The following is a 26156-nucleotide window of genomic DNA, read 5'->3' on the forward strand; positions in this document are numbered from 1 at the left end:
AAATGCTCAAAAACATTTGGAAAAGTTCAAACCTAAAGGTTTGAAAGAACTGTGTATTGTAGAATGTGTTTTGGGATTGAGCATTTTTGGGGTGGTGATGCTCTGGAGAAAGAGGGTGTGCCCTTGGCATTTGTCCCTACTGTCCCAGAAGTCAGTGTTGCTGAGCAGTACTCATGCAGCACAAAGGCTGTCTCCCCAGTATTCCCCCCCACACACACACCAGTAGTCTGGGGGTGGGCAGGATCTTGGGAGGAGACATAGCCAGGACAGCTGACCCAAAATGACCGAATGAGTATTTCATACCATATGACATCTGCTCAGATATTAAAGTTAAAAGAAAAGAGGAGGTGGGGGAGTATATGTTGTTATGCTGGTGGTATTCTGGAGCAACCACTGCACCTACTGAAGCCTTACTTCACAGGAAGTGGATGGACAATGCCTGCTGATGGAATTAGATATGTCTTTTGTCGTTCTTTGCTTTTGCATGCAGTCTTTGCTTTTGCTTATATTAAACTGCCTTTATCTTGACCCATTAAGATTTCTTCCGTCTTTTTCTCTACTGTCCACCTGAGGAGGAGAGTGAGAGAGAGGCTTTGGAGGGCACCTGGCATCACCACATTTGGTTGGGGGGAAAAGTTTTTTCTTTTAGTAGAAATTTCTGTTGTTTTTTCTAGTGAGTAACAGAGAAAATCCTGCAACGTTTTAACTTTGTTTTCTCCACTTTCACGTTGAGAGCAACTACTGGACAGGTTCTATGACTCTGACAGATATTTTTGTCTTTAACTTCTGCATCAGCAGATCTCCATGCCAGTCTTTCCTGTATGATACAATCTCTTTGACTAGAAAATGCCTGGGACAGCAATTAAACATTGTAATGGCCTTCATTTTAAAGCCATCTCTCTAAATATCTGAAACCCTGCTGGATCTGCTGCTAGTCTGCACAGTATCTACTTTATTCCTGTATAGTTATGCATTGCAATTACTACTAAAGTATAATTGGAAAGCAAGGCTTTATATTAGATTATTTCTGTGACAGAGTTCAAGGCCATTTTGTATCACTAGATTTGAATTTTTTGATTACTAAATTTGTGCAGATGTTAAATAGTACAAGAAGTTTTTTAATAACATTTAATTATGTTGTAAAAACTTGAAGGTTTTTTCTGGCAAGTAAAATCACTAATTTTTCTTCCAAAAAAAGCCTCCTTAACGTTTCATTAAATCAATACTATCAAGATAGCTAAACCAAGACATTTTCAAAATGTGAATGGTTTTTATGTGTTGGCATTTTGTGGCTGATTTCAAGCACATTGCAGTGCCTAAATTTGAAAGAGTGGAGAAGATGATGTATCTGTTCTTGTTTTCCAGATTCTCGTACCCTTGGGAGTTACCTTGTTTGTATGTGGCAACCAGTGAAATAGGCATAATAGGAGGAAAGGAAAGTGTGGTAGTTAATCTGAGCTCTTACTTTTGCATTCTGTCAACATCTCTTCAACTTCTCCTTATAAAGGAGGACCATGGGTTTAGGCTCACGCAAGAACTGGGTGAAAGTGTGTTATGTGAATCCATACAGAAAAAAATGCTGTGTGGTGCAAAGGCAGCAAAGCCCCCACTGAAGTAGACATCAACTACTTAGTCTCTCCAGCACTGTGAAGTTGTCCTCTGCCTGCCAGTCAGAGGTAATAATACTGTGTCATTTTCATTATTTAAGCCTCTTTTGTCCATGGTGAAGTTTTAGCAATTGTAAGCCAAAAAGCTCACAAAGCAGGAAGTTGGATCAAACTAAGCTGAGGGGCATTGAGGGGACACTTTGCCTTCTCCTTTAAAGACTTTTAATGTACATTATCCTTAGTTTGGTGGCTAACTCAAGCTGTTATGTCTTAAGGGTGAGCCCTTTGGGGGTATTTTCTCTGGTCTGAAAAAAAGGCAGTTGCACCATGTTGACTGAATAGTGATACAAGACAAAAAACCCCCGCCCGTGTTATCAGAGCTGGAGACAAACCAGTTTCCCATGATCTTTTGTTGAGATTTGTTTTTTCCCCTGTGATTTCAAGTTTCTATGCATTTCAAGAATCCATACTTAAAGCACACTTCAAGTACACCAGCTTCTTCTTTTCATATTTTTGTGGAAAAGGTAATGTCACATCATAATATACCAAGCAGCAAAGTGGATAAGGATGATGGGCTGCAGAATTTACTCTGTCTGCAAAGTGAGTATAGGTAATATTTATTCACCTGCTTCCCTCTGTTCCACGAGTACGATTATGGCAGCATCCAGATGTTTTCTTTTCCCTTCCAATTGCTGTTGATGCCATCAATGCTGTAGCATCCCTTCTTGCACAGCAAAGAAATTCAGTCTGTGTTTATTTTTCTCTGAAAGATCATGTGCTGGATAAAAAAGGCCTAATGGCATCTTTTATTTGCTAGTATGAAATGAATTTCTAAAAGTCTTCTCAGCAACAGGGATTAGGTATTCTAGCAAACAAATTTTTCATTTTTCCCTGACAGGAAAACCTATGTGGGACATTAGAAGGAATATCATTAGTGGTTCTGAGGACTGTCACTTCCAAGAGACAGACTACCTGTAGTGATTATCTGCCAAAAGATAAACATTTTATCCCAATTGCCTTTTTGAAAATATTTTTTCCATGCATCAGGATAAAGTTTACATACCAGTTTACTCTTGAAAATGAGTATTCTGCTATAAAAGGGTGTAAGTTACCTATAATCATATTATTTGCTTAGTCAAAGATAATTATGGGAATGTGCCAACTACCAGTTTTTCGCTTGCTTGGTTTAAAAGTGTTTTCTACCTCTGTAACAGGTTTATAAAAGAAGCCATAAAATTAATTCATGTAATGTTTGTATTGAAAGAAATGCTGTAACAGGCAGACATTTGATGTTATGGGAGGAGCTGTTTCCTTGGAGCTGTAAGGAAAGTCTTGAGTTTTTGACTTAACATTTCCATCTTTCTCAGAAAATATGTCAAAGGAGTGAATTAAAAATGTGATCTTTTCTAATGCAGACAGTCTGGATCATTTCAAAGCTAGAGCTTTTTTAAGCGCCTTATTTATGAAAAATAGATCGGTCCCTTGCCTCCACTCTTGACAACTTGTTCTTCTATTGATCAGTTAAGGGTTTTTTCTCATCTTTTGTGCTCATCTGATCCTCCTTGTTGTTAACTACATGCACAACCATGGCAATTATAACCTATCCCCAGGGAAGTGGGGACTTAAAAACCATTTATGCACCACAGCCAAGAGAAAGTTTGCCCTTTTACCCTAGCTTTTTAAATCCTTTTGCTGGTGTGAAATTCATGGGACTGAGACAGAAATAAGAACAGAGTTCTCTCCATGGAGTACCACAATGGTCTGCAAACACTCATTTATCTTTCTGGTGATCAGAGAACTGTTGCTGTCTGGGATTTTGTATCATCCTTTCAGGGAGGCACATCAACTCCCCATTTTCCAGTTACTGAGGAGAAGAAATTAAGTTGTTTCGTCCTCCTGGGATATGATTCTTTACTCTTGTCTTCAGGCATTTCTTTCCTCTTGTAAATGAAGGTTGAAGATTTGAATGTGCTGTGCAATGGTGTAGAATCACACAGCTGGATCATGGAAATGCTGAGCCCTGCACACATAGAAACTGTGCCCTTGAGACCAGGCTCTTGACTCCTGGTGTCTACTGAAACTCACTTTGCCTTCTCACATGTTTCCCTTGTAAGGTAACAGTCTTGCTTTTTCCTTCTCTCTCACCGTATCATTCATCTGATTCAGCTTTTTTGTTTTATGCTTTAGACTCAAACAATGGGAATCACATGTTTTTGCTTTTCTTATACTGCCTCTGTTTCAGTACTTTCCACCCTCACTTTACTGAGCTAACTGGGGAGTCATCAGTAAAAACAAAGCTTTGTTTGAGGAAGTGCTGATTCAGAGGAGATACATCCGAGGCTGGGGAATGGTCAGATTGCTCCAGAATAAATCCCAAATGCAGTACTTACTCTCAGAAATACCCCCACTTCATACACTGTAGTCCTTGCCTATTTCTCTTCAAATGGCTCTGCATTCTGGCTTTCTGTAGTTTAAATGTCTTTTGATCCTTTCTCTTTCAGGGAGAGCAGCAGCCAAAACTCCAAGGGAGTCCCCTTGCATCACAGGCTCTGGAGTGTATTGTTGAGAGTTTCATGTCTATGACTCAGTTCTGCTTCCAACTGAGCACGAATGTCTGTCTGGGATTTTAGCTTTATATAGTACTGTTTTCACAGCACCTCTACTCTGATTTTAAGGCACGGTTACTATGGCATCTGCAATATCTTAGAAAATAGTGAAATAAAGATATCAGTGTTAACATTTTGTGTTGCATAACAACTTTTGTTCCTGTTTTGTCTGTATGTTTTCACCCTCTGGGTTTTCTTTTGAACCTTAAGGAAAAAGCCTCAAAGCGAAAATGAGCTGCTGATTTTGGTCCATTGTCATTTCGGATGTGTGAAGTCACACAAAGCTTCATGGCTTTTTGTGGTTTCTGCACAGTCATCATCCATTTTAACTTGCTGAAAGGAGTAAACTTGTATAGTTGTTGATCTTGGAATTTTCGTGACAAATTGCAAACTAGCCTGCATTAATTTAGTCATTTATGATAAAAAGGTCTTCCATTCAAAGCACCTTACTCTTGTAGTTAAGGGCTACTTCTTTTGACTATATCATGCTATAAAGCCTAAACCAGTGCAAACCTACACAATTCAAAGCAAATGAAAAGCAAATTAAATTGCTTTTTTTCCCTCCCTGGAATTGTAATGAGATCTGAATCAAAAGACAACTTGTTTTGCTTTTGTTTTGAACTTAACACGGTACCAGACTGGCGTCGTTGTTGTTGATAGAACAGTATTCCTTCCTCATTGCCGAAATTCAAGATGTAGCAGAGTGCATTAGCAACCTGCTCTAGGTAAACTTCCTTTGCTTCTATCTGCCTTCTGGCTGGTGGCCTCAAGTTTCCAGCAAGGACTACGCCAAAAATAATGTTGTGGTTTAATGTTTAAGTGCATCCTAAATTATTACCAACTTTTGGGCTGGCATAAAACAGGTGTCCTCATAACTGAACATCTAAAAGAGAACTGTCTCCTGGCCAGGCCTGGGAACCTAGACGGCTAAATTTGATTGTGTGGGAGATTAAAGTGTAGGATGGCAACAAATCTGGATCTGAAATCACAATATTCTATATATTTGGCCTCTATAATATATTGAGATTGTTAAATTGTGAATCTCAGTTTTCCTCAGTGTAATTTTAACTCTTGCCTAACCGGATCTTAGACAGTGTCTTGTTCTTTCCTCCTAAAATAAAAAATCTTCAAGGCATATTCATTAAATAAAACAAACTAAGTGAATCTCAGTTGGTTGCTGGGTTTCCCAGCCAGCAGTGGATGGATGAGGTGTTCTGTTGTCCCAGCAGTGGATGGTTCTCTTGTATGCAAACCAAAATGTCAGGGTCTTACACTGGTTTTCCTTTACTTTTCTGAAATGGTGATGTCAATGTGCTGTGTGTCTGTCATGCAGTAATCTGAAGGGGATTGTCTGTGTTTGAATACAGGAAATTACTGAAGAACAGAATTGTTGATTTGGATTCATTTTTAGCCTAGTTTCCTGAAAAAATGAGGCTTTATACGTGCTCCCACACCCCATTCAGGCTCTTTGCTTTGAAAGCATTGGCAAATTCAACAGAAATAGGCAGAAGAATAGTGCTCTTGAAGACAATGTTCCTGTAAGGTTTGTGAAAATAGGAGCCTAGAGAAAGGTACACCACTGCTACCACAAAATTAAGAAAAAGGGGTAACAGGAGTGGAAGCATACTCCTTAGCTGTCGAATAAACCAAGGGAGATGGTGGGAGAGAGGGGGATGGCTTGATAAGAAATGAGAATTCATGACCCACTGTTTTCAGAACAGTTACTATACTTCAATGCCAGGAAGCAAAATAGGCTTTTTTTTTTTTTTGTGAGAAGTGTATTTGGATTGCAGAAACAAGTGGAGTAATCTATTTACCTGTATAAATATTTGGGCTTTGAAATATTATACTACCCAATAATAATAATTTACTGTAATAGTGTAGCCTTTTACTAATGTTTTTCCCATACTATGAAATAAGCTAGCTCTTCTGTTTTAGCAATTCCTGCTTCTAATCTAATAGGTGAGGCAGGAGAAGTGCTATTTTATCATGGTTACTGAAATGCTTTCTCTATAAAAGGCAGGCAACATAGTATAATGCTGGCTGTTTTTCTCTTTGTGTGGAAATATATTAAAGATATTTGTTTGGAGGTACTTATAATACTTTGTACTGAGGGGAAAAGAGAGGCGTTTTGCTATAATTTAAGGAGAAAGAACTCACAGAACTTAACATCAAATGACTGATTTATCTGTAGAATTATTTTAAAAATCCTACAGGTGTTAGTAGAAAGTGTAGGCTGACAAAGAATTAATCAGAAAAATTATTATAAGACAATAAATCACAAGGTTTAAGAATACTTGTTACAGAATTATAATAGAACATCAGCGTTTGCTTGAAATATCCTATATTGCTAGCTGATACTGGCTTTGATGACATGAATAGTTAATTTCTCTGGATAAAAGTGGATGTTTAGCCCGGTAAAAGAGGCTTGGGAAGTGCAATGAGGAGTCCTCAGGCAGAAATATTTGGAGCAAGCAAGTTGGTGTTTACTGATGTTCTCCTTGAAATAATGTATTATAATAATTGCTGCAAAATCCTGTTGCATATGACCATATACTATCAAATTACTTAGTTGCATGCTGAATAGTCAAGTGGGCCAATCTACAAAATTTTGCCATTTTCTTACGATTGCAAGATGTGTAAAGAGCAAAGCAAGATTTCTGCTTGGTGACACTGTGAAACTGCTAAATCTCTCAGCCAAGCCCTGACTAGCCTGTGCCCCACGACCTGGAGTTAAAATTGACCTGTTTTGCACAGCCTCCTTACACTTTGCCTTTGAATTACAAGTGTGACATCAATGCATACAGGAGAGAAGCGGACTTGTGTGGGCATGTATAACAAATGTTTATACTAACCAGATTATACACATCTTTTTATCAGACAGTCTGTTCTGCTGTTTGCAATAAAGGGAACATAAGCAAATAATGCCTAGTGGTATTTTACTCTTTATTAGGACAGTTTCTGAACAGGATTCAAATTATACAATTTATAAGGAATATGTTGTAATTACAGCCGTATTTTGTGTATGTATATGGCATTTAATATAAATAATGCATGTAACAGTGTAAATACAAATAGTATGGCAGTTTTTCCATGGAAAATGCTAAGAGGATTAGAGTTTGATCTCATAATACCATAGGCAACCTCTCATTGACTCAGAGTGGAGGTTTGTTTAGTTCTGCTGGTCACCAAATAGATTAGCAGCTCGCAGTTTTGCTGCTGGCATTCCTTTTGAACTGAAATTGTTATGAAGTTAACTATTTTTAAATTCCTGGAAGTCTCTCCTCCTAACTGATATTGTGCAACTTATTTTAAAAATGTTTTCTGCTTTTCAGAGTTTAAACTCCTCTTAAGGTGATTTTCAGGGCATGACTGAACAATTTCTGACCTTGTTCCTTCCTTTTTGTTCTCACGGTTAAGCGGTTTTTCTATATTGCCTGTCCCCACAGGTGTTGGCTTTTCCCTTTTGGTCTCTAAGAGGCTCTGAATGATAATCGAAACTGTCTGCACAGTTATAAGGGTAAAACTCCAAAGCAAAATTCAGGTGTTTGTTTTGATCCAAGTCATAGATTTCTTTGTTCTCCACTGAAGGGCTCAATTTCTTAATGATAAATAGCTCTTACTTACAGAGAATACCCGTGCTCTCAAGCTTCCCTGGTGTTAGTGCATGTGTGTTGTATTTCACAACCAGTCTGTTTGTTCCTCCATCCTCGGCCCATTTGCACGCTCCTTATTTTTGTAAGAGACTTGAAGATGGGAAATGCTCTATTTATTTCTGCACAAGTGTCCCTCAGGCCAGACAAACACTCTCTGGATACTGCAGTGGTGTTCTTTACTTTCCCACCGTGGTGAGCTTGTGTGTACTTATCTGTCCTGATTTCAGTTGTACTGCAGCCAACTTCTTGAGAACCAGGTTTATGCTTACTACTCCTACACTAAAAACACTTTGTTTCTGGACCAGCCAACACTGAACTCCCCAGTAGTCTTTAAGTGCACTTTTCCCAGAGCTTTCATCATGTATGCACACTGGATTCATGTTCAACGGCTCCCGGTACTTTGAGCAAAGAGGCACAAATATTGTGAGGCTTCCAAACCCAAAGGGTTTTATCTTATAGAGGAAAAAAATACAGTATCAAAATAAAGTTTGCATGTATTTCCTTGCCTTTGTTTCTTCCCCTACTTAGGTATTCTTTGGCTTTGATGAGGATGCTCTAAGGGGGTTTATGGATTTACATTCAGGTCTCTGTATCCAATTAATCTTAAGAAAAAATTTTCTACCCTACCCAATCCTGCATGGCTTCTCATCCCAGATACTCTTCTGAAAGGATTTGTGCTGTAACTGCATTGTTTCTCTTCCTGAGGAGTCACATTCAACAATACCCCTCTCCGGAGGAGTATATAAACAGGAAAACAACTAATTATAGATCACAGACAGAGAAGGAATAGAATGCAACAGTATGCAAAAGAGAAGGATTGCTTGGACAGATGGTGGGCCTAGAGGAAATGTGGAGGGAGACAGAAAGAGGCTTGAGATGGGAACAGAGCAACAGAGATGGGAAAAAAATTTACCTGAGGCATAAACTGCTTATGGGAGAAAGGAGGCAGACAGAACATCCTTCTGTTCCCTAGAACAATCTGTAATGAACTGGGTTACCATGATCAGAGTACAGAGGCCAAAGTAGACTCAAAACCTTGTTTACTTTTTGGTTATGTGCTGCCTTGATCAGAAGCTGGTCAGCAGAACAGTACTGGGTACTGTGGCCAGCTCCTCCTAGGCAGCCAGCTTTGGTAGAGCAGAAGGCAGGGGTGGTCAGCTTTCGTATTAAACAGAACATAAACATTATTTAGTGGAATGGCAAACCATGAGAAATTTAGGGAGCTGCTGTTTCAAACATCTTCCTGCCTTGGTCTCTTATGTTTATTTGTTTTATTCTCTTATGCGTTAACACAAGTTGCTGACCCAGAGCAGTCTAACCACCTCCAGTCACAGACTGGCTTAGAGGAGGAAGAGGGCCCTTATGTATTTCCTTCTGCATACTGAGTCCTTACTCAGCTCTTACCCTTCTTGCCCAAGCCGGGTATGATGTGATGGTGGCACACTGCTATGTGCTTACACAGATGCACCAGGACGCATCTGTATCCCCAATTACCAGTTTCGGTAACTCTCATCAGGCGTGCGTTGCTGTGAGTACCTCTGTAAATGGGGAAGATGAAGTGCTCCTGTGGTGGATTACCTGCTTTGCATCAGTGGCAGCAGGTGGGATGGGTGTCTGTGCTTCGGGAGCCTGCAGACAACTGCTTGGTGTGTTAACTCAAATCATGGACAAAGCAGGGCTGGCACTAACACCCCAGGCTGTGAGCTGGGGCAGCGATGGGTGAGTGGAGTGTCTGTTCTTCTGCCTCCAACACAGGGGCAGTAATTTTCAAGGGAGATGGAGAAAACGGTGAGAAGCAAAAACATATTTGATTGCCATGGCTAAATCTGCCAAACCCTGATGGCTGGAGCCTCAGGTCATTTTTGGAAGGACATCCAGGGATCTGTGTAAATTAAGGCTGGATTCAAAACCTTCTGCTGCTTCTTTCCATGCACAGATAGCTTCTCTACAAATATATGGTGTCTGTCTCTTTCTTCCCTGCTACCCTTCCAACAGATCTGCACAGGCTAAACTGTTAGTTGCTGATGACCTCTTTTTGGAACTGATGATTACCTGGGGCTTTTTATATTGCCAAACAATTTTATACTGTTTTGCTTTCTATTCTGTGTAAAAGTCTGCAATTACTCATACTTCTTGCTTAGAAACACATTTGGAAAAAATTATAGTGACAGAAAATAGGCATCTTTTATCTCATTTAATGTTTAAAAACTTTCTGCATCCTATCTTTTATTCTTGAAATGAAACACATGTTCATTTAAGGGAAAGTTTTCTCATTTAAGCAAGAATGAGGAAAAATAAGACCATTATAGAAAAGCTTTAAGAGGCTTTTTTTTTTATTATTTTGCTTTAGTTACACAAGCAGCACACTTTATAATATTCCAAAATGAGGAATAAGTCCATTGGGTTTTTGGTGGTTTCTTTTTTAAATTTCACGAACTTGTTTAGAAAAATATTATTTGACAGTTAATATACTTTTTACAAAACGAAACATATCTGTATGAGTATTGTGGGATTCAAAGCACCAGACAGCTAAGTCTGGTACTCATCTGTTTTTGGAAAGATGCAGCATTAAAGCAAAGGCCTCTGTACTTTTTAGTTATTTCACCAAAGTACCTCAAGCTTCAGTTCATCAGGAAGTTACCATAAGGAACTTACTAATTTTCATATTTTGTGAGTTTTTAATCTTAGGATATTTTAATATTGCCAGCATCCACATAGAAGGACACAAAGTTGGTAAAATTAAGTTCTCTTATGGCAGAAACATTTGCAAAGATCATTGTTAATATAGCCCGAAATCTAAAACATTCTCTTGCACTTGAAATTAGTCAAGCTTTAAAATCAAAGATATGTGCAGTCACATATTTGGATTGAGTTTACTTTTTTTGTTCTGCCTGTCCAGAAATGTTACTTAATGTTGAGGAAGAGCTAGTAGTTGCATTTTTTATTACAGCAGAATATTGTGGGGAGTAAAAGCAGTTTACAGCAGTGTTATGTGAAACAGTTAATGATTAACACATTCGAAGTTCACCAAAAGACTTTTGCAAACTGAAAAGAAGCGGCTGCTCACCCAGCAAAGCCCACCCCTCCCTGAATACTGCCAAAGTACCTTCAGATCAGATAAGTGGGTGCTATTGTCCAGCTATCCTGGGTGCAGATATCCTGAGGCTGCAAACTGGATTTCCAGATAAGGGAAGAGGCTGAGAAGAGGCAAGTCCTGCAAGGCGGGAAAATCCCTTTTCTCATGCCAGTGTCCTCAGCTAGCCTGGGCTATGCATCTCAAATGATGGACCATGATTGATGCTGGCACAATAGGCAGCTGCAACTGTCTTCGGAGATGTCAGAGGCATGGCCCGCGACACTGCCATTGTAAAACTCCCCGCCCCGGAGAGGTACAAGGCGTTCCCACCTGAGCTAGAAGTATAATAACTCGTAACATCTTTGAGTTGTGTGTGGGGCTTCCACCAGTCCCAATGGACCAAGACCTCCACTTCAGCCAACGGACATGGAAGCTGCAACTGCCAAGTTTCATCGCTGGACCCAATGGGTGGTGACTATATGCTTCTTGCCACCCTTATTCTTCCTCTCCCTTTCTCTCCCTTATGCATTTTCTTAAGTGTTACCTGTATTGCTATGCTTTAACAATGCTTTATTGCCATGAATGGTTTAATACTGCTATGCTTTAATAGTACTGTATTGCTATGCTTTAATCTACAGATGCTTTAGTTTTAACAATGCCATAGTGGTATAGATGCTCTAATATTGCTTTATTGCTATAAATGCTTTAATATTACTGTGCTTTAACAGTGCTATATTGCTATGCTTTAATGTTGCTATATTGCTGTATAGATGATAACATATAAATAGATGTCGTATTGCTATAGAAGGATAACACCCAAAATGGCAACATACCTGTTTACCTTTGAAAGAAAATTGTTCTAAAATAAACCCTACATATGTAAGTTTACAAACACCAATTATTCAGTGTCATTTCACTCTAATCTACCCCAAGGGATTTATTAATAAGAACTTGGGTTACCTTCTCCATTCTGGGGTGGGTCGCAACAAGCATCGTTCAGTTGTCTACAAAACACTGCAAACTGATTCCATTCTGTATTCTCCTGCACGGTAAAATCTACTGTGTGTACCTGTGCAAGGTTTTGGTTTTATTTTGTTGGTTTACACTGTCAGAGCAGGTACTTTACTGTTTGAAAAGATTAGACTGATTATAGCACAGTGATAAAAGACCACAAATCTTGCCCCTTCTGTCCCCAGTAACACCAAGGTGCCCCAGCAGTAGAACCAGTGCAGAGAAAACTGCAGAGTGCTGTATCCATCTAGCGTCAAATGGAAATATGCCGTTGTCCTTTAGGGCTAGGGGTCTGCTGCGGACTCCAAATTGCTCTATGAGTTTTGTTCTTTTTTTTTTTAACAAGGAGGTTCTCTAAGAAAGAATTGCGATTATTTTCTAATGTAGTATTAAATGGCATTACTTCTGATGTTGAAATTCTTTAATGGCAATGCTTGTTACATAAGTCTAATCTGTGTTAGACAAGTAACTGAATTAACAGTAAGTGGTCAAGAATCTGGTTTCTATATGCCAAATAAAGGTTGTCGTCATATATTGCTAATGGAGATCTTAATTTTTGGTGCTCTATGTATTATCTCGTGTTCTAAAAGTATACTATATCTTACAGTACTTTACATGTTATATATTTATGGTATATGTTCACTCAAATGGACAATTGATCAGTTATGAGTTGAAGCCTTCAGTTTCTTTATTCAGCATGCACACATACAGAGCTGCAGATTCTTCATGGCCCCTGCCTCCTTTCCCCAGTTCTGGCCTCTAATGCCATCAGCAGTCTTGCTGCAGTCCCTGGATGAGCACAGGCGTGTGCACACAAATCAACGCGCACATGCATCTGCCTATCCTACCTTTTCCATGCTCCAGACAGCTCGTTTTACAGATTTCAAGCTTGTCCCCACCTTGGGGCCAGCAGCCACCACAGCCTGACTCCTTTGGTCCTTGCCCTGAGCCTTGGGTATGCCTGAGAAGAGGCTGCAATGCAAAGAAGGAATGAGGGATTACAGATGCTTTTCTTTTTAGGATGTTTTGCTAAACCAAAGGTGTAAGAGGAGCAGTGAGCTTGCAGTTCAGTGAGGAGCCATTACTATGACCATGGCTGCTCTGTGTTGGTACCCACCAACAGGACATGGCTGTGTTAGGTACTTTGATTGTGAAGATAGAAAATATCCAGTGAACTTTATAAGTAGGGGATGTGATGGGTGGCTGGCAGTGAGGGGCTGTAGCAGGGAGAAGAAGTTGAGCAAAACTTAGACCAAAAATGTAGTGCTTCAGAAGGGAGGAAGGCTGACTTAGAACCAAATTTAAAAAAGAGAGAAAGGGAGGAGAGAGGAACATGACAGAGAGGAGGAAAGAAGGCACAGTGAAGTAAAAGACACAGAAACAAGGATATGAGAGGACTGTAATGAACAATCAACACAAGGTTGAGAAACTCTTGTCAGAAGCTTACAGTGTGCTGGAAAAAGCAAAAACCTGTTCTGAGTGTTTCAGCAGCTGTTCCTTCCAGCTGGTTTTGTACTCTGCAAATCTTACCCTCCTCCCCCCAAGCCTTCCCCAAAGTGCACCATGATGAATCACAACTGGTAACTCCTCTGCAGATGCAGTTTGAGCTGAGGAAAGCTAATATCCTCTGGTGTTTCCAGTTTTTGGCTGGAAATCCTGTGAATGATAGACAATCTACAGGCTCCTGCTTTTTCTAGCATAGCAAGGTCCAACAAAGAACATGCAGCTTGCACCCACATTATTGCAGAGGAATGCAATAAAACATCTCCCTGAAAGATGGAAGCAAACCCAACAGGAAGAGTATGACTGGTCAAAGTTACATCTCTGTACCAAGATACATTTCTTCATCACATTCACAAATAATGAAGCTAGGCCAGCAAAAGCTTGATGTTGTAGATCGGACCTTAAACAGTAGTGACATAAGCCCAGCAAACCTAATTTCCCCATTTTCAGTAACATCTTTTCCAAGTTAGATGTTGCTGTTTTGTAGCGCAATCTGCCATTCAAGATTTTGTTTAAGGGCTTTACTGAAAGAATAACCTGCCCTTTACAACGTTCATTGCATGTGCATGGGACTGCAGTCATGACCTGGAAAATACCACTGTCATGATGCTACTAGATTTTTTTTCTAGACCATGTTATCATTCTGTGGTATAAAAATGCTAATAATACTTAAAATCTCACTTTTACTTCACTTTTTACGTGGTTCATGTACTTTGCGTTCCCCTAAGCTTGGACAATGAATCTGAGCCAACAGATTTGGGGTTTCGTTTTGGTTTTTTGTTTGTTTTTGTTTGATTGATTGATTGTTTTTGTTTGTTTATTTTTTGTTTATTTGGGGTTTTTTTTGTTTATTTTTTTCTTTAGAGTCAGAGTCCACTGTGTTAATTTTATTGGAAAAAATGGGCCCAGAGACTGAAGTGCTAAATTGTCAATGTCACTAGCTATTGAGGATATATGGTCCATGCCAGTTTTTAAAAAGATGCTGTGTTACTTTCTAGAGAGTATATGGGACTAGAGAGAAAAACATTCGTGTAGCTCCATCGCTTTTAAGTGTTAAAGATGTGCACAAAAAAAAAAAATCCCTTATTTAAGTCTTCAATAATTATTTATTTGCTAAAATTAGAACCAAAGCTCTGGAAAGCAATGCTTTTCCTTTCAAAACCAGTTCTATTGACTTTAAAAATATACTTTAATATAACTTCAGTTTATGATATGTTTAACCAAGGCCTTTAACATAAAATTTACATCTTGAATTTTAAATTGTAACATGTATTTTCAGGACCTAAGCCAAAATTACTTGCTGAGATCAGGCTGCATTTAACAAGGAATATAAAAATAATACTTTAGAGCAGAATGAAAACCAAAGCTTAAGCTCAGCTATTACAAATTCACTCTGAGGCCTTGACTGAGGCTTGGACAAATACGGTGGCCTCTGAGATCAAGTTTTCATCTGAAGGGAACTTTTTTCTTACTTTTGTGTAGTACTGTAAACTGTCTAAAACAGCAATAGCAAACTACAAGTGCATACTCCCAATCCTCTACTGATTATGCTTGTGCATTACCATTTGGATGCAAGTCATTAAGCAACTGACAGTAAATTAGACCACAGTACTGAGTAACATTTCGAACTACAAGTCAGAAGAATGAGTTATTTTCTCTGTGCATGAGGTGTATGCAGATGATCAGTTTTATGTTGGGATGACGTGTTAAGGTGCAGTTGTTCACTGGGCTGTCCAGGCAAGAGATTCAGGGCTGATGGTATGTGAGCTCACTGCCAATAAGCAGCATGGGCTGGATTTTTGTAAACCTTCCCCAGTACTTCTAGCAAAATGTGATTCTCTTCCTTTGAGCTCTGTGTCTGTAAGATCATGAGATCTATAGTGTCATATGAACTAAGAATTAATGTGGAAAAAAATCAGTAATACACAGCACACTTGTGTAAGCAAGTGACTACACAGTTGTTAGGATATCTTGGGCACTGGTTTTACTAACAGTTAATGTAAAATCCTAATGCATCCTCTTCCTGGTACTTTTGTCCCCTCACTGTTGACAGGATGTACTAAAAATAGTCTCCAGCCTATAGATATCCAAAGAATGAGACTACTGATACAATTTTGGGAGCAGGGATGCTGCCCTGGACTATTTATTTACACTAAGCAGCAGGAGGAGACAAAACTAGTTTTTGTAGATGTAGATTAGTAAAAATTTCTCCTAAGGTTAGAATATCATTTCTTCCTCATTTTGTTTTCAGCAAATAGTTGAGATAGGATAGAAATATACTTTCTCTCTGAGGAGTGGTTTGTTTTAAATTTCCATGGTAATCTGTACATGAGACCCCTGGTGGCCTAGTGGTTAGCGTGCAGGACTTTCACTGCTGCGACCACGGGTTCAAGTCCCCGGTCTCCTGGCCTGATGGAGGTCGTTAGCCCTGTGTGGCCATCCATCTATGAGAAGGACACTCTAAACAAACCTACGTCCTGAGGACCTCACTGCCATTGTCCAAGCTTGCTTGGCCCCGGCAGATGAACCTTAGGATTAAAGGGTGGGCTCAGTTCAGCGCAGGCTGTGTCTCACCTAAAAAATCCATTGCGCAGGCTGGAAAGGTAAAAAGACCTTTCCCCAAATCTTCGTTCGCGAAGATGGGCCATTATTATTAATCTGTACATAGCTCAGAAATTTATCTAGAAAACCTAAAGGATAGCTGAGGTCCAGAAATTAATGGAGTATCAAGTTATGCTTGGGACAACTATAGTTCTGCCAGTTATGGTGCCCGATTAAAAGGCTATAAGTCTTAATGGGTACGAATAAGTTTACCCTGTTAATAGGTGAGTTGGTCCTGGTTCATCTTCTAAAATGAGATAAAATAGAGATGAATATCTGTACTCACATCAAGGCAGAGAGTGAGATTCTGCCTTCTTGAATATGTTTCCTGTACCAGTCTCTGTTGAAGAAATTTATGCTCATTTCACTGCTAGGCCTGCCAGAAGGAATCAAGTAGTCCAGGCAGGACAGCAAAGTTATGGATCTATGTGTATGGGCCAAATGCAACTCATATTGAGCAGTTTATGAGAAAGGCAAACGAGCTTCTTTCACCATCATATTATAAAATTGGATATAATCTATGTTGAAATGTATCATCTGAACTGTATTTATGTTCTTTGGTGAGTGGGAGATAGAAAGCATGTTTTACTATGAAAAGCAGTGTATGACTTTGTAGTGCTATTTACATGCTTATTATAAATGGCATAGCCTGTTGCATACTAGGAAAAGAATGTAGATTTTACACCACTTTATTTGTCATACAGATCATAATCCCTAGGCAAGTCCAGGCAAAGACTGCTAATATTTTTATGAATAATACAGAACTATGTGTTTTAGTTGTCTCTTTACAAAAATTTTTACTATTTCAGGAAAGTGAATGAGCTTCCTCTTAAAGAACACTTGCTGACTCTCAGAAGGAAAAAGGTTGTTGGTCTGCACATTCTGTAGCTCTTCTCACCAACACCCACTACTTTGTCTGAGGATTGATTTGGTTTCATTTGGTTTTGGGGTTTTTTTGAGCTCAGGTTTTGTTTTCTTCCCCTGTTACCTTCTGGATGGTCTTCTGTGCATTCACCATTATGGATTTCTCTATTTCTAGTAGGTCAAAAACATTGTCCCTCTTGCATAGAGGCACACAGAGTTAAGCCAGGGAGGCTGGCCTATGTATGCAAGCTTCTTATCATGCATAGCTGTGTTAGGCAAGAGAGGAAGAAAGATATTTGAGAATTTGTTGTAGAGACACAAACAATTGCAAACCAGAAGTCTCCTTTTACCAGTTCTACTCCCAAATTCATTTAAGTCATGAGGCTGAAGAGATGCAGTGTGTCACCCACTGCCCCAAAGCCTATCTCTAGCCATGACTATGCACAGCTTGATGCCATGTCACGCAACGGAGGCAGGAAGTTTCAGGACCCCCCCCCTTGAGCAATGCTGTGGGCTGACCTTAAATGTCTTGAATTTTCTGTTCAGTCAAGATAGTAGAAAACTAGAGCTGAAGAGTTTATTTTGGCAATACAACAGTAATCGGGATGTAAATGAAATTAAATTTTGGAAGCAGCCTAAAAAAGGGAATTTGACAGAAAGTATTTACATTTCGATGTTGGATCCCAGTGTTCTTTCTCTCCTTTTCTAGTTGTTCAAGTGTTTTCCTGTGGCATGTGTCAAAAATATGCTTCTAAGCACTTGGCTGGTGAATTATTCCTTCATGATGAAGTGTGCCTGTGGCCTTCTACTCTTCTGCTGTCCTTGGGTAGAATGGTCTTTCTGAGGAGTGGATATAAACTGTGATGAAAAGACTGCTTTAGAGAGCCTTGTAGTGTGTCTTAGTCATGGTCTCATTTGTGACCTCATCCCCTCTGGCAATGCCTTTTACAGCTCAAGCTTTTCATTCAGGATTACTTTACCTCTGATCTTCACATACTTGCTGTGGTCTCTGGTCTCTGTATTGACATGCAATGGTGGAGTTCGCAGCCTAGGTGATCATGAGGAAGCAGTCAAGTCATGGCCTACTTCATGCCTTCCACCCTAAGGAAAAGAAATCAATTCCTAGATCAAGTGGCAAAAATCACTATGAAAACAATGTCAGAAATTCCTGTTGACAGGTTTCTATGGTAGATAAAACGATTCTCTATTTTAAATAAAGTTATATGCAGGACTATGAGTATTAAAAAATCAGAGAAACTGACTTTAAAAATGTGTTTGGGAATATCTGAGTTCTGAAATTATCAGATACTACCTGCAAGTATTTAATTTTTTCCCTGTCTTACTAAAAACAGAACTTTACTCCGTAATAATTTTCATGAATGATTGAATACAGGGATTTGCTGGGCAAATATACATTTATAGTCTTTTCATCAATAATAAGGTCCATTGTTTTCTGCTGTGTTTTTTTCTTTTTTCCTCATGTCCTTTTTTGGAGAACTGCAAGCAATAAGAAATATTTTTATTGAATTTTGGAGTGACATGTCACATCTGACTGCCTCCCAGCATGTTGGTTCCAATCGACATGAGTAATAGCATGTCCAAAACTGCCATGACGGAATGACATATTTTAATACATCATTTGGGAAGCGTGAAAAGGCAGCAGTCTGTGGAACAGACAATCGAAAAACTTGGGTTTTTAAAGAGAGAACAACCTTTAGGCATCCATACCTATTGTTCTTGGAAGGAGTTGGGGTGGGGAATGTAGCTATTAGATAAAGTTGGAAAGTGCAAGAGATTTTTACTTTCACAATTTCCATTCTTCATCCCTATCTTGGCATATTCACTCTCTCCCATCCTCTGTTTAGGTATTAGACGTACAAAAGCAATGTCTTTGGTAAATGCAGGACACAGGAGACCTAGTACAAATGTGAAAAATGACTTGCATATGCCAGACTAGCAAGCTGAATCTTGTGTGCTAACCATAAAACCAACATGGCCAAGTGAGAAATGGAAAGGAGACAGCTTCTCACCTGTTAAAGCTCATGCAAGTCAGTGGAAGTTACTTGCATAGGAGCTGTTCTAATACACAAGCATATGTATAGTTTAAAAAGCAAGCTTTTGATGTTGAGGGCTTTTTCTCTGCCTTTCAAAGTATCTGGCATGCAAAGGGCACCAAAGAACTGTGCCAGTTACAGCAGTTAGGTGGAACTGCCATTAAAGCTGTCCCACATTTCTGGAAGTGATGGGCAAACATCAGGACATTTTTAATTGATCTGCATGTCAGAAGAGAACAAGGAGGATGTTCAACTGCTGCAAGTTGTTTCGCATCCCTGTTCCCAAAAGTTTACCCAAGCCTTATCAACAGTGACTGTTTCCTTCAATTCTTGTAGGAATTTAGTGTGGGGAGGAAAACTTATGGGTTCACAGCTCTGGAAACTAACAAGTCATTTTGTTGATGAACAGCAGAATGAAGCATCTCTTTGCTATGTTACCAGTGCAGTTCTAATAGAAACAAGACAAGATAGTAATTCAGTTTTTATACTGTGTCATATTTCTGCTGATCATATGGCATGTGGTATGAATGTTTAACACATGCATTTACAGGGAGTTTATTGCAGAGCATAAGTCATTTACACAATTCTATTTGTTTCTGATAATTACAATTTTGCAGCATTTTAATGAATGATAAAAATAATATCTCACCAGTCACTTTTGTAGGCTTAACCTCTTCAGATTGCAGTCTTGCTTTTTCTCCTGACTACCTCCATTTCTGTATTCAGAAAGGGGAAGTTTGGTTTGAGTCTCAGAAATAGTCAGCAGCTGCAGCAGGAAAAATATTCTCTTTCAAGCATTAAAACTGTTTTGGAATTGTTTTTTCCATTTCTCATTTTCTTCTGTTTCCCTTCTCCCATGTTGTTACTGCCCTCCCCCTTACCATGGACCATGGTCTAGTGAAAAAAACAGCTGCTTATGGTAAGCTGTGCTCTAACTACCAATAGAACGCTTCACACCTTGAGACAGCTGCCCATAAACATCTGAGGGTTTGTTGTTGTTGTTGTTGTTGTTGTTGTTTTTAAGTTTCCTGACAGCTCAAAGGTACTGCAGTTTTGTTTCAGGGGGTCCAGGTTATACAGCAACTCATGAACAGTCGTCTTTTGAAAGCATTGTCATATGCTGATGGTGACCTTTGTCGTAAGACTTTCATTCTTTGAGACTATTGTCTGGTGTTGCAAATGAAATAAGGCTTTTGAAGATTTATACTGCACTGCTAGCAGTGCTTCTGAGGTGGCAGCAATTGCTCACAGTTGCAGAGCAACAGCAGTGAGAGTGCATAATTTGGGCTTGTTTTTCATCTTTTGTTAGTGCCTCTTTAATGAAGCAATCAAGAGAGATTCCATAGGATGAGTAAGATTGTTGTCTTTGGCATCAGGAGCCAAATTACCAAAGAAAAAAAAAAGAAAGGAAAAAAAGAAACAAACAAAAAAGAAACGTGGAAATACAGATCTTTCATGTGGGCAAGAGCAGTAGAATGAAACAACAGAAGCCAATTGTGAACCACGGGACAAATATATTCGTAAAACTGGAGAGAGAAGGGCCCTCAGTTTCCTCTTGCGTCATGGCAATTCTTTATCTGCTTCATGGCACTGAAAAATAGTAAAAGGTCATGGAAAAAATGTATCTCAGCTCTTTGCTGCTCTGTTCCATAGATGAGAAGGTGAATGGGAGGAACCCTCTCAGAACTGATGACTGAATTTGACTCGTATTTACTTAATTTTTTAAAATGTTGGGCTCAGTGGTGATTTTAGCAGTTTACTTAGAGCGTGCAGGGACTAGGGATATTCTGTTGGAATTGCTGAACTGTGCCTCACCCACTTGGTCCCCATGAGATTTTGGTGTGCTGAACATTTCTGGTTCTCAAAGAAATTAGGCAGAGTTGTGGAACTGTTTCTCAGTACATTTTCTTTCTATTTATAAAATTTGTATTTTAAAATCTTGCTTCAAGACCGTACCAGCGTTTCTTTTTATGGGACAATATGCTACCATGCTATTTTTCACCATTTGACTTGCAATTGCTTGCTTGCTTTCAGTGAGGCTGGAAAATTAACTTAAATACACATGAAAGTAACATTTAAAAGATAACATAGTTGTGCTTCAGTGGAAGGGAAAAAAGGCTTTTGATGAAATAACAGACTATCCTCAGATCATGTCTTTTATTAAATCAAAGACCTTTGTTTTGTTGCAACGAGAATGCAAATTTTACAGGTTTTTTTTTGGTCTCTTGTGAAGGCTGTGAATGAGGAGTTGGGAGTTAGGCATTTTATTGCAAGACTGTGATAAATATTTTCAGGCATGTATAGAAGAAAGCACAGTGTGTTACCATGTTCTTATACTAGCTAGAGTCTCAAGAACACTATAAGTCATCATCACAGGGCTGCACAAGCCTGTATAGAGACAGGATTAATGACTCTGGCAAAGTGTTTGCAATAATGTGATTCATGCTTTTCAGGCCCTAAGCTGAAGTCTCTGTTTAGCTCCATGTTATGTGAGATACTTATGTCCCTAATCGTCATATAATTGTTCATAGAATGATTTGGAAGTGTGGTATGCTGTGGGTGACTGGAGTTATTTATTTTTGTTCCAAAGTATGAATTTGAAATATGAGTGAATTGAAAGGAGACCAGGAATTAGGCCCATATCCTGCAGATACTTCTGCAGATGTAGCAGATGAGTAGGCATGCTTATATTTAATCATGTGCAAAAATGTTTACATGAATAGTACTTCAGTTTCTATTTTTAAAGAGTGGAGGAACTTTTAAATTGTTGCCTTTCTCAATTCAGTTCACGTATAACAAAATTTTAATACCTTTTCTTTATAGATTCTTGAAAAATCTACTTGTAGCTCAAAAAATCAGTTCGGATTTATCACACTAGCCAAGGAACTAGAATAGAGCAATGAACATTGTATAATTCTAAATAAATAGTGCAGATACCAGAATTATCAATAAAATAATTTTGGTCAAATCAAAGTCAGAATTCAGATACATTTCAAGTAAGAAGAATATACAGTATGTACTTTCTGACTTTTTAAATGAAAGCCCTCAATACTAGAACATACTTGAGACACACGAGATGCTGGTAAGTTCCCCCCTAGAACTTCAAATTATCACAAATTGCTTTGATGTATTCCATTTGGAACATCACAAACATGTGAATGTGGTGGACTTACCCTGGCTGGATGCCGGGTGTCCATCAACACTGCTCTATCATTCCCTGCTCAGCTGGGCAGCGGAGAGAAAACATATTGAAAAAACCTCATGGGTCAAGATAGAGGCAGTTTAATAAAAGCAAAAGCTGCTTGTAGAAGCCAAGGAAAGCAAAAGATGTAGTCTCTATTTCCCATCAGCAAGTGATGTCCAGCTATTTCCCAGGAAGCAGTGCTTCAGTACATGTAGTGGTTGCTCTGGAGGATGATGAATACCCTGCAATCAAAGTCATAGTTCCTTCTCTTCTGTGGCTGCCGTTGCATTGTAGATAGGATTGCATAAAGAAGCTGGTTCTGTCAAGTCCTGTCTTCCAGTAAAAGTGGTCATAAGTATCAGTCATTGCTTGGATGAAAGAGGTAGGCAGGTATGCTATTAAATAAATGTACTAGTTTTTCATCATGCTGCATTAAATTGAGAAAATTAATGTAGTTTAAGCCTTTATATCAGAACTGATTATGGGGATTCACTTACTCTGGTCATTTGAATCAAATATGTATGTGTAAAACACTCTATAAATTTCATTTGTGGGTTGAGGGGTGGGCAAATATTTGTAAAATGTATTTGGGTTTAAATATTAGGTTTTCAAGAAAGGAAGTTGATGGCATGATTTATTTTCCTACAAATCATTTTTCAAAGATATGAAAGATAGTGGAAACCAGCAGATTTGAAGCAGTAAAAGTATGAATTACAAGAAGTAGACATGTTGCCTGAAATTTACAGAGGATCTACAGGAATTAGGTAACCCCACTGAAAATCCTGGCCGTTGTATTTATACAAGCTATTGTATATTATATCAGCTGGTTTTTTTTCTAATGTGTCTTCTGTGACTCATCGTCATTAAAACAGTTCATCTGGTAGTTCAGCAAAGACAATACATCACATAGATTTTTTTTTTTCCTACAGGCCTGCAGGATAATAATGACAATATGGGGTTGGTTTGGGGAAAAGTGTAAATTTACAGATCTGTCTACAGAAGAGAGCAGAGCTGAGGCTGGCTGCAGGGAACAGTGAAAGTTCTGTCTCCTGGATAAAACACACATAGAAAAAATGTCTGTTTCAGTATTTAAAAAAATAAAATTAAAGTATTTAACCAATAGGAGAGTTGCAGACAAATGAATCAATATTTACTTCTGGTATCAGCCCATCTAAAGGAAGAATATGTAGCCAGAAAAAAGAAAGAGGACTTGGGCTGGTTTTTGATTTGTATTTATCAAAATACTGCTGAAGAACATGCCCAAATTCCAGTGTACTCTAATGAACTCTGGAAGACAGCAGAAGTAGCAGGAGAGAGAAAGAATAAAAAATTTTGTTACTTTGTTGTTGATGCTGTGAAGATATTTAAGTTACTGTGTGTAATAGGATCAAAATCTTGAAGGTTTGAAAGCATGCAATGTAACATTTATGTCTGTCGGTGTGTGTAATTTTTACATTTTATTTTCATGTTCTGACTTTACTGGGAGGGATTTTTTTTTAATACAATCTTTTATGAAGAAGGAAAATCCAGATTAGAAATTACTGTCAGCCAGATGAGAGGAGTTAAGCAGATGGCCAGCTACTGCAAAAAGCTTAGAGAAAACTACCTAGCGTGCAGACTTGGGATTGAGGGGTTGGCCTTTTGTTTGTCTGCAAGTTTAAAAGCTCAAGTGGAATTTAGTTGAAGTTACCTATTATTACTTAAAATAGTTCTATTCCTACTGTGGAACGACTTTCAAAGGCTATCTTTCCAATATTAATTAAGATGGCTCTAGTCCGTAAGTCTTAAGATATATTAAATCTCATAATTGCCATTCTTTTCCTCCTTTCCCTAAGATGTATAATCTGTCAAAAAAATCTCTGCTTTGAACTCAAATGCATGACTATATTTAAACTATGCACAACAGTTTCCTTTGTTTTTCTAAGCAGTATTATTTCTGCTGGATTAAAGTGTGTATGGTCTTCTGAAAATCTTCAGGGCAGCAGAAATCTTAAGTAATAGTCACTTTCAACATCACTTCTGAAGCCAAAATTCCAAAACCTATCTCCCTTTCCTTTTTCTTTTTAACCTTTCCAGCTGTAGATTTCTACCTGGCCACACTTTGAGACACAGTGAGTGATTTCAACATAGCAGAAGACACATGTTATTTAAAACCAGTTGAACTGTGGAAGTCATGAAATTCAAGGCTTAAACTGCTCTATACTGTCTGTTGGACCTATTGAAAAAGGCTATGAGAATGTGTTTGAGTATCATCCATGATTTGCTGTGATTTGCATTTCTCCTGAAAACAATGCTGGTGCAGTGAGCAGGTGTGTGTTAAGGACTGGTTTATAGTGTGTGTTGTAATTTGGTGTAGTGTACCTGCTTCTGTTTCTTATGAGCTTGAGTGCTTCTAGCAAGTTATAATAGAGTCCTATGGACTTCAGCGAGCATTTGAATCAGACTCTGAATCCCTTATTTAGGCAAATGTTTTAAGGTAGTTTTGACAGTAGCAGCAGTGTCTCCGTGTAGTTAATTGTCAAATGTATTTTATATTTGCTTGATTGAAAGTACAGCATTGCACTTTATATTGCTTCCTCTTTCCCCACCTCCCCACACTCATGAAAAGTGGTGAGCCAAGTTATCTATGAGACTGTAAACACATATGACATTTTTGTGGAAAGATCCTGCTTAGAGGATGAAGATGCTACTTCACAAGACAAAGCATTTGAGATCTTTATCATGAAATTACTGGGTCATTTTGTCCTTTATATTATTTATTACTGGATTGACTTGCCAAATGCATTTGTGAGTGTGTATCTCTCACTAGTAATTCAAGCTAGCTTGCTAACGTTACCCTAATCACCTTTGCTTCCAAGTGCCCAGGACAGGAAGTATATACATATCCGTGCTGCGGAACTGTTAGGTTTGGATAATGTTATTGTCTTTGACTCTGTAGAAATGTGTCGGTGGATACTATATGCCTATATGGTTTGTTTATGTTATTTGCAGCTACAGTGTAAATGGAAGTTGTCTGAGAGCATTGTATGATTCTGTAATTTCCCAGTCCAAGGTGGAGGTCTTGGAACTAAGTCAGAATTGGAGCTCCTAAATTCAGGAGCTCTGTATGACCTCTGATACAGATTAAGTTTTGTTTGTATACTGTGGGATTACTTTAAAACAGAGGACTAAAGAAGAATTTGAGAGGACAGCAGCATGTGTCTTCCATGGAAGCCAAAAGGAGCACACAGTGGAGACTTCCAGTGTCTTCAATGTTGGGAAGATTTTTTTATTGCTCACTGTGAAATGTAGTCCTTTACTTGGGTGCTAGTTCTTAAATGTCATAGGGCTTGTTTGGCTTTCAGATCCAAATACAATATTGGCACCTCTTTATGTATGCAAAGTGGTTCCTGTATTAACTTCTTTATCATCATTTGGAAGTGAAAATAAAACTAATGTTTTATCAACTAATTGTACTTGCTCCTGGATTACCTTGGAGTAATGTAAAGCACTGAGGTGTCAGTATATTTATCTGTGATTATGGAGGAGGATCTGGAAGCTAACAGATGCAGCGTGCAGTGGCAAAAGTTATGGAACGTTTTGTGTGTGGTATTTTAATTGCTTAGATGATTACAAGAGTACCTAGTGAAGTATCTTGGTTTAAGCTGTGTAGCCAAAGCAGACAAAATTGTCAAATACAGTCCACTCTTTTCATGTTTTCAAAGTGACGATCAGCACAACAGAAAGAACACTAGAAGACTAAAGACTATTCTTAGTTTTGTTAATCACTGGAAAATTTTAGTTTTTAGTGTTTTAGCTGCTGAAAACTGCTTTCACCTTTAAAATATAGCTAGAGGAGAAAATCTCATTAAAGGGGATGAAGAATGACACTGGTTTTCTATTCAAGTATTAAGGTTTTGTCCCATTAAATCAGGACCAAAAGCAACGCTTGAATCTTGATTTGTCTGTATGTGGGATTGGGAGAAAACAAAAAAAACCCCAATAAAATGATATT

General features: G+C 38.6%; 1 protein-coding gene across 7 annotated transcripts in view; it reads left to right on the forward strand.

The window, feature by feature from the left end:
* RPS6KA2 (ribosomal protein S6 kinase A2) overlaps window positions 1-26156 on the forward strand; it is a 283503-nt gene that overhangs the window by 120609 nt on the left and 136738 nt on the right. The gene's annotated exons all lie outside the window — the stretch shown is intronic.

Source organism: Neopelma chrysocephalum, unplaced genomic scaffold, assembly GCF_003984885.1.
Source record: "Neopelma chrysocephalum unplaced genomic scaffold, ASM398488v2 Primary Assembly neopelma1_23, whole genome shotgun sequence".
Classification (NCBI taxonomy): domain Eukaryota; kingdom Metazoa; phylum Chordata; class Aves; order Passeriformes; family Pipridae; genus Neopelma; species Neopelma chrysocephalum.